At 41.6% G+C, this 10,145-nt stretch overlaps 1 pseudogene; it reads left to right on the top strand.

Annotated features, from left to right (window-relative positions):
- The first annotated feature begins 2,400 nt into the window (after positions 1-2,400).
- Positions 2,401-9,757, top strand: LOC129656460 (NADH-cytochrome b5 reductase 3-like; annotated as a pseudogene).
- The last annotated feature ends 388 nt before the right edge of the window (positions 9,758-10,145 follow it).

Genomic DNA, 10,145 nt, shown 5'->3' with positions numbered 1-10,145 from the left:
CGAGTCTCCTGCTTTGCAAGCATATTCTTTACCATCTGAGCCACCAGGGAGGCCATTAGTTATTAGAAAATATTAAAATGTTTTTGCCTAAAAAATTAAAATATTTGATATAATTATTTTATAAAATGTTAATGTAGCAATGGCTGAAAAGATAAACATCAGTTTATCACAAAAACAATATACAGAGCAGAATAAGTATTACTCATCTTATTTATTATGGCTTTAATCTAATTGAAGGTTTTGTGGTTCCTGTAATTAACGGCACTATAAAAGAATCAATAAAGCTAAGTTATAATGAATGTCCATACAGAAGGGCTCATTTATGGATATTTTTTAATATAGGGCAAATGGGATGATGCCATCTCAGAAGGCAGTGAGCCCAAGGATACTTTATGACAAAATTTATTCAGTTTTACAGGAATATCAGATTGCTTCAGACTGACTTACTAGCTATAATGATGAGGCTTATTCTACCCCAGGGACTTAGTATAGTGCATTAATAATAAATACATTTAGAAGAAATGCTATTCTGACAACTAAACTTAGTGCCCCAGAAAGACCACTGAACCAGAAAGCAGGAAACGTGGAAACTAGGTAAGCTCTACAACGGACTCCAGAAGCATAAGGCAATCTGTGTAACCCTCTCAACTCACATTTCACCTGGCTAAGAGCACATGATCTTTTGATGCCTGCCAGCCTCAAAATGCTGTGTATCTTTATTTCTTAACCTCAAAGTATCCATGTAAAATTTTTGGCCAAGAAATCAGAATAGCTTTTGAAGTGGAAAGCCTAAATTACACGCCCCAAACCAATAGGAAGATAAATTATAGCTTAACAAGAATTATATTTGATTCCTTCCTAATTTTCTGGGATTTTTGGTATGAGAATGACATCTAAGAATTTTATATTTTCAGATGTTTATACTACCCAACAATTCAACTCAATTCAGCAAATAGTTATTCAGTACTAATACTTGCCAAGCACATACTAAGTTCTCAAGTTTCTGAGAACATGATGTAGGACACATATTATCAGTAACATCAACTAAACAGCTAGCTGTGTATATAAGGTACTATATGTATTCAGCCCTCAGCAAGTGTGGGCTCACTTTCTGCCCTCAGGAACTGTAGTATGTCATGAAAAAGGTAAGCCATCCATCAAAAAATAAGTGATCAAGTGTCAAATTTGCTGATATAGGTAGGAAATGTCATAAGATTTCAGAGACAGGACACATAACTGAAAATCCAGGTAGGCTTCTTGGAGGATGAAATGTGAGCAAAATCTTGAAGGATACTGAAAAACAAAGAGATGTGTTAGGTCTATTAGTGGATTTTTATAGCCTTCGAAGAATTGTTAGGATTAGATTTACTTTTATGTGTGAAATGCATTTGTGTTGTCTTCACTCAATTTTAGGTACCCTGACAGCACAAACGATGTAGCATATTTATATTCGATTCAGTATAACAGATATTTAAGGAGTGCCTACTATATGTCAGGTACCGTAAGTTGGAAAGGAAGGACTAGGCAAAAAAGAGAAAGGAATTGGAGAAATAACTAGGAAGTCTGCCTCTGAACGATCTTGGTAAACTTGGTTTGAACCTCAGTCTTCACCTGGACCGTGAAAAGTATAGAGCCCTTTCAAGAACTGGGTAACTTCCACCCCCTCACATCTAATCTGTTCTGCACAATGCTGAAATGAAACTTAGCCTGTTCCTGGTTTTCCCATCAAAGGCACTCACACAGAGCTGCCTGGATTTAGTAGCAGGCACTGGAGATGTAGGTAATTGTAGGGAGGAATCGCAGCTCTCTGTGGGCTGCCAGCTGCTCTCTCCGTGATCCCTCTTCCCTCCCTCCTCTTGTTTCCTCACTCACTCCATCCCAGATTGCACCCCCACCCCCGATCTCAAATTCTCCCTGTCTTAAAACCAGTAAATTTCCCCTCCTCCAACATCCAGGTCCTCAAGTCTCAACTCTGCCTCCAGCACTCTCCAACCTATTCCATTACACCTAATTTTCCAAACTTAGATGCTTCTATCCTCCTGAGGAATTCTGGCGCCAGCTATTAAGAAAGAGCGTGATAGTTTCTCCACCTCGTTACAAAGAGCTAAGTGCATTGGTGACTCTAAGAGAAACCCAAAGTGCTGTGGAGGGACAGAAGAAGGCGGGAGAGCAGGAGACAGGTCAGGAAGGGTTTCTTGGCCCCTTTGAAACAGTCTCTCTGTCTCTTCCAAATTTACACACTATCGATTGCCTGCATCACTGCTTGGACTCTTGTCCTCTGCTGCCTTCTATTGTTATTTCTCTTACCATCTGTCCGTGTGTTTTGTCTCCTGAACTAGATTTTTTGCAACTTCAACACAGCAGTTTTTCCCATTCCTCCCCAGAACTCTCATGGGTATAATGGGCCTCACTGGTGAGTCTGTTGAATCTCAACCTGCGGGAGCTGTATGATTTGCCTTGTTTCAAAATACCATCCATAAATTTCCCCCCCAAAAGGCCACCTAGCAGGAGTCTTTTTTTAATTAAAATAAAGTATCTCTAAGAATATACTGCGTATTTAACCAATTTACCTAAGATGTCTGGAGATGCCCATTCATGTTACACCAACCAGCAGCTGAAAAGGACTTAATGAGTACTGAAGCATATTCCTAGGGACCAGCCACCCGCTTCTATTCTCACAATCATCTTTTGAGGTGAGATTAGGGAACTTGCCAAAGGTCACACCACTACAGAGCAGGAATTAGAATTTTAACCCAGGAATACCTAGTTCCAAAGTCCCCAGCCTTTCCACTATCCCACATCTCTAAACTAATCATGCTTGTTTGGAGACATCTCTAAAAATAAATAATGCTTCTTTATCAAAAAGAAGAGTGGTTATTCACTATGATATAAATTAAACAAGACCACCCCAAAAGTTGTGGTCCTGAAGTAGTAGAGGGTAGTTGACTCTCTGAACTTGAACAAGTGGCTTCACCTTTCTGAGCTTCAGGTTACTTATTTGCACATATATACAATCTCACAGAGTTGATGTCAACATGACATTATATATACACATAAGACTTCCCTGGTGGCTCAGACGGTAAAGCGTCTGCCTACAATGCAGGAGACCTGGGTTCAGTCCCTGGGTTGGGAAGATTTCCTGGAGAAGGAAATGGCAACCCACTCCAGTATTCTTGCCTGGAAAATCCCATGGATGGTGGAACCTGGGAGGCTACAGCCCATGGGGTCGCAAAGAGTTGGACACGACTGAGCAACTTCACTTTATCACTTTCATACAGTTATACATATGTATAGAATTAATAATATAATTAATTATATACATAAAGTACCTGGTCAGCAGTGTTAAGTGGAACTGCTTTTCCTTTTACAGGTGTAAAATGCAAGTTGACACACGGGTCTGACATTCAGCTCAGTTGGACACGTTTTTTAATTGGGTTAACACATTATTTGGGAAGGGCATTAGCTGAATCACACCCAACAGCAGCCGCAGGTCTTGGAAGTCAATTGGCACCGCTGTCAACACCCTTCGAAGTCCTTCTCCACATGAACTACCACTGCCTCCTAAACAAGGTGCCGGCAGAAAATTGCTATCAGCCCAGATAGGAGGTAAGTGGGTTTAATGTATGAGCACTATAAAATGGAATGAAGTTTTGGTGGGCTGGTGTCAGGAGAGGGGACCAGTCTTCCAGTCCCTCAACTATACCAAGTCCAGCTGGCTTGTGTTTCTAAGAGCACGGGCTCAATAGTGAATAAGAGCTGGGTTTTAGCTCTGCCCATTCCTAGTTGTGTAACTTTGAGGTTTACATTTCAGTTTTCTCATCTGTAAAATGGGGATGATAATGTTGACTGTATTCTAAGGTTGCTATGAAGATTAAGTTAAATGATTAATTTAAAGCACTTAGTACAGTATCTGGCACATTATAAGCCATGAAGAAGTTGGCTATTCTTTTATTATTAACAGGGACCATGGCCTTAAAGTTCTAAGATGCAGGACAATAAAAAAAAAAAAGGAAAGAAAGGCTTCCTGTTGCTAGACGATCACGTTCAACGCCATAGTTGGGCATACACGTTCTACCTCATATTCTGGCCCCATGCTCAGCTTTACCCAGAGTGCTTTACCCACTCTGCAAAAATCTCTGTAGCTCCCCAAGACACTCTGACTTCCTCCTTTAGTTTCCCAGAGTACTTTGCATATACTTTTGTACTTTCCCTTATCACAATACATTCCCATTATTTGTTTGCATATCTATCTTCACTTTCAGTTCATTTCAGTTGCTCAGTCGTGTTCGACTCTTTGCGACCCCATGAATCACAGCACGCCAGGCCTCCCTGTCCATCACCAACTCCCGGAGTTCACTCAAACTCACGTCCATCGAGTCGGTGATGCCATCCAGCCATCTCATCCTCTGTCGTCCCCTTCTCCTCCTGCCCCCAGTCCCTCCCAGCATCAGAGTCTTTTCCAATGAGTCAACTCTTCGCATGAGGTGGCCAAAGTATTGGAGTTTCAGCCTCAGCATCAGTCCTTCCAATGAACACCCAGGACTGATCTCCTTTAGGATGGACTGGTTGGATCTCTTTGCAGTCCAAGGGACTCTCAAGAGTCTTCTCCAACACCACACTTCAAAAGCATCAATTCTTCGGCACTCAGCTTTCTTCACAGTCCAACTCTCACATCCATACATGACCACTGGAAAAACCATAGCCTTGACTAGACGGACCTTTGTTGGCAAAGTGATGTCTCTGCTTTTGAATATACTATCTAGGTTGGTCATAACTTTCCTTCAAAGGAGTAAGCGTCTTTTAATTTCATGGCTGCAATCACCATCTGCAGTGATTTTGGAGCCCAGAAAAATAAAGTCTGACACTGTTTCCACTGTTTCCCCGTCTATTTCCCATGAAGTGATGGGACCAGATGCCATGATCTTAGTTTTCTGAATGTCGAGCTTTAAGCCAACTTCTTCACTCTCCTCTTTCACTTTTATCAAGAGGCTTTTGAGTTCCTCTTCACTTTCTGCCATAAGGGTGGTGTCATCTGCATATCTGAGGTTATTGATATTTCTCCCAGCAATCTTGATTCCAGCTTGTGTTTCTTCCAGCCCAGCGTTTCTCATGATGTACTTTGCATAGAAGTTAAATAAGCAGGATGACAATATACAGCCTTGACGTACTCCTTTTCCTATTTGGAACCAGTCTGTTGTTCCGTGTCCAGTTCTAACTGTTGCTTCCTGCCCTGCATATAGGTTTCTCAAGGGGCAGGTCAGGTGGTCTGGTATTCCCATCTCTTTCAGAATTCTCCACAGTTTCTTGTGATCCACATAGTCAAAGGCTTTGGCATAGTTAATAAAGCAGAAGTAGATGTTTTTTCTGAAACTCTTTTGCTTTTTTGATGATCCAGCGGATGTTAGCAATTTGATTTCTGGTTCCTCTGCCTTTTCTAAAACCAGCTTGAACATCTGGAAGTTCACGGTTCACATATTGCTGAAGCCTTTACCTAACCCCATCTCAGGCCATGAGTTTATAGGTAGTGGAAGCCATATACCCTCTTTGTATCTGTAGCCATTAGGCACTCTGCAAGTCTTGGTTGGATGGATGGTGGATGGATAGATGGGATAAGGAAATGGGACAACATTTGAGTTGGTCAAAGTATTGAAATTTACCAGAGGTACCGAGGGGACAGAGCAAGATAGTCTTTACTTCATAAAGTGTCCTAAGCCTGGATCTGAGCAGAAGTCTAGACACTGTTTAGAACTATTTGCCTGATGAGGCAGATGGGCAATCTATGTGTGCCTTCTAGGGAAAGCATGACCAGGTGGTAACTGTTGTCAGGGTCAGTATCAGGCAGAACACCTTAGTAACCAGGGAGCCAAGGCAGGATGCTGTCTCTAAATTTTCCAGCAGTCTTCAAGGTTAACATGTTAAGCAATCAGGAGCAAGAAGTTTTTCCAGGTGTAGTTAACTGGGGACTTCTCTGGCAGTCCAGTGGTTAAGACTGCCTTCCAATGCAGGAGGTACAGATTCGATCCCTAATTGGGGAGCTAAGATCCCAGATGCCTCATAGCCATAAAAGCAAAACATAAAATAGAAGCAACATTATATTAATACCAAATTCAATAAAGACTTTAAAAATGGTCCAAAAATCTAAAAAAAAAAAAGAAGAAGAAGAAGAAGGAAAAAACCAGGTGTGGTCAATTGCCAGGTGGGCAGACAGACTTATCCACACATTGTCCTCCCTGTGATTATGTTCACTGTAAACAATGATGCAAGATCTAGAGATAGTAAGGAGATATGCAAAGTGATTCCCACAGAGAATAGACCATCTGAAGATAACATTTCAAAGTACCAAGAATATTTTAGAACATAAGGCAATATAGAGGGAGATTTATAGCTTGACTTTTCAGGAATCATTCTATTTTCCCTTTATTTAATTCTTTTTGCTAAAGGCAACTGAAATGATAATATTTAATTGTGCTTTGCTGTACTGTGCTAAGTCACTTCAGTCATGCCCTACTCTTTGCAACCCTATGGACTGCAGCCTGCCAGGCTCCTCTGTCCAGGTGATTCTCCAGGCAAGCCTACTGGAGTGGGTTGCCATGCCTTCTCCAGAGGATCTTCTCAACGCAGGAATTGAACTCATATGTCTTATGTTTCCTGCATTGGTAGGTGGGTTCTTACCATTAGTGCCATCTGGCAAGCCCAATATTTAATCATTGATCATTTATTATGTACTTCATACCTTTTTTTTAAGTGATATACTGGAGTCAGTTTCCACTGGCTCATTCGAGGATACTACGTGCATTTCTTCTCATCTCCCCTTAGATGACTTCACAAGGGCATCTTACAATCAACCATGGCAGGAGTATTTACACCATGGAAACAGCCAAACACTACAAAAATAGGGTTTCCTACTCCCACTTCTTCTAAGAGCTGATGCTTAAACTTTTACCCATACACCACAGGCTTTACAATGAATGATCCCAATTAATCCTCCCAACACACCAATTTTACAGATGGAAAACTGATGTCTAGACGGGTAAACAATGAAAAAACTTATTACAAAGTATTTGGCAGCAAAAGTAGGCTTAAAACTGACAGCATCTACCTCCGAAGCTGATGAAGTTAACCATGATGGAAGGGACACTTCCTGACTCATTCTGTAAGGCTAGTATTACACTGAGACCAAAAGCAGATAAAGATATCACAAGAAAAAGAAAAAAATTACATCACAAGAAAAAAAATATCCTTTCTGGATGCAAAAATCCTAAATAAAATACTAGCAAACCAGATCCAACGACATGTGAAAAGGATTATCTACTATGACCTGGTGGGATTTATCTCAGGAATGCAAGAGTGGTTCAATACAAAGGAATTAATCAATGTAATAAACTACATTAAGAGAACAAATGTAATAAAAAATGATCATCTCAGTGTGGGCTTCCCTTGTGGCTCAGTGGGTAAAGAATCTGCCTGCAATGCGGGAGACCTGGGTTTGATCCCTGCGTCAGGAAGACCCCCTGGAGAAGGGAAAGGCTACCCACTCCAGTATTCTTGCCTGGAGAATTCCGTGGACTGTATAGTCCATGGGGTGGCAAAGAGTCAGACACAACTGAGCGACTTTCACTTTCACTTTCAACCACCTTTCACGATACAAACACTCAGAAAATGAAGAATAAAAAGGAACTTATCTAACAAGATAAAGGGCATTTATGAAAAACCCACAGCTAACATGATAATAGTAAAACTGAAAGCTTTTCCCCTAAGAGAAGGAACAAGACAAGGATGCATACTGAGATTCAACATGGGAAGTTCTAGCTAGATCAAGCAGATAAGAAAAATAACTGAAGGACAAACAAATTGAAGAGATAGTAGTAAAACCATCTCTATTCACAGATGTCATGATTTTATATATAGACAGTTCCAAAGAGTCCACAAGAAAGCTACTAGAGCTAATTTTAAAAATTCAGCAAAGCTGTAGGTCACAAGATCAACACACAAAAATCAGTCATGTTTCAATACACTAGTAATGAACAATTCAAAAAGGAAATAAAGACAACATTCCACTGCTAATAAATAGCATCAAAAAGTTAAGAATAAATTTAACCAAGGAGGTGAAATATACACTGAAAACTCTGAAACATCTCTGAAACAAATTAAGAAAGACCAAACTAAATGGAACTATATCCATGTTAGTGGATTGGAATGTAGATTTAAATTGTTAAGATGGCACTACTACCCAAAGTGATTTACATATTCAACACAATCTCTATCAACATTCCAACAGCCTTTTTTTTTCAGAAATGGAAAAACCCTATCCTCAAATTCACATGGGACTGCAAGGGTCCCAAAATAGCCAAAACAATCTTTGTAAGTAAGTGTAAGTAAGTGTCAGTCGCTCAGACGTGCCTGACTTTGCAACCCCAAGGACTGCAGCCGAACAGGCCCCTCTGTCCATGAGATTTTCCAGGCAAGGATACTGGAGTGGGTTGCCATTTCCAAAATTGGAGGACTCACAACTTCTGATTTCAAAACTTACTGCAAAGTTACAGTAATTTGAACAGTGTAATACTGGCTTAAGGATAGACATATAGACCAATGGAACAGAACTGATAGTCCCAAAATAAACCCATACATCTATGTTGAATTGGTTTTCCACAAGAGTACTATATTCATTCAGTGGGGAAAGAGTAGTCCCTTCAACAAACAGTTCTGGGACAGCTGGATTCTAGATGCAAAGGAATGAAGTTGGAGGCTGTTCTCACATCATGTACAAAAATTGACTCAAAATGGAATAATGAAACTTTTGGAAGAAAGCATAGGGGTAAATTTTGGTGACCTTTGTTTTAGCAATGGATTCTTAGATATGACACAAAAGCATGAGCAATTAAAAAAAATAGATAAACTGGGTTTCATCAAAATTGAAAATGTTTGTGCACCAAAGGATATCATGAGAAGAGGTGGCCCAGCTTTCTCAGCTGGGGCAGCAGCCATCATCACAGGGCCCAGCTGAGCACCTGTGGTTCTCTCCCTAGTCTGGTTCTTCTAGAGCCCCTCTATCCAGCACGGCACCCTAGCCATTTGAAATCCCAGATATCAAGTACTCACTGTGGCTTATTGATGAGGAGATTATCAGCCATAACACCAGTGGTTCGACTTCAACCTGCTATATCCCCATCACATCTTGGACCCCCTCATAAGTCATTACATCTAATTTTCAGTTCAAATCCACCACAACCTAATCACTCAGCCCTACAGCATTTCCAGGCATGATGAAGGGGCTTGATGGGCCCAGTGATCAAGGTTTACTTCAAAGATACCCATCCCATGTTTCCTATTGGAAGATGTCCCAGTACTTGGAAAACATGAAGACTGGAGACATCATTGAGTTTCAGCACCCAATCTGGCTGCTAGCCTACCAGGGCAAAGAAAAGTTTGCCCTCTGTCCAGACCAGAAATTCAAGCTCATTATCAAGAGGTGAAGTCTATTCATATGATCATGAGAGGAACAAGCATCACTTTGATGCTATGGGTGATCCACGCCATCATGAGGGACCTGGATGACCACACTGTGTGCCAACTGCTCTTTGCTGGTCAGAACAAGAAGGACATTTTGTTGCAGCTGGTTCATAGTAGACAAAACCCCTGAAGAAGGAGACTACACTAGGGCTTTGTGAACAAGGAGATGATCCAGGACCACACTCCCCGGAGAAGGAGCCTTCAGTACTCCTGCCCTGAGCCAGTATGTCGGCCTGTCCAACCCTGACCACATGGGTCATTCCAAGGAGCACTGCTTCCTTTTCTGATGGTGGGGCACTGGCAGGATCATACCTTGAACACTCCTTATGCCCCATTCTCAACCAGTCCTCCCCTGCCAACATTCTTCAAAGCTGTGGCCCTAGGTTCAGCCTGGCCTGCCCATGCCCTGGGTGGTCACCCAGCAAGCCTGATCTGAGGAGTCCCTTTGGAAGCAGAGTTCTGCTTCAGGTGGGCAAACTGGCAAACTGCAGGAGAAGTTTCCGTCTGGTTCTCTCGTCCTTGTGACTCTGTGTCTCTCCCTCCTTGCCCTCTTCTCCCACCACAGGGCTAAGGCTGCCATCACCAGGCTTGATCCAGCCCTCCCTACGAGGGACCACAGACTGGAAATAAACAAG

The sequence above is a fragment of the Bubalus kerabau genome, chromosome 6 (assembly GCF_029407905.1).
Source record: "Bubalus kerabau isolate K-KA32 ecotype Philippines breed swamp buffalo chromosome 6, PCC_UOA_SB_1v2, whole genome shotgun sequence".
Classification (NCBI taxonomy): Eukaryota; Metazoa; Chordata; class Mammalia; order Artiodactyla; family Bovidae; genus Bubalus; species Bubalus kerabau.
This window is presented reverse-complemented; position numbering and strand designations above follow the sequence as displayed.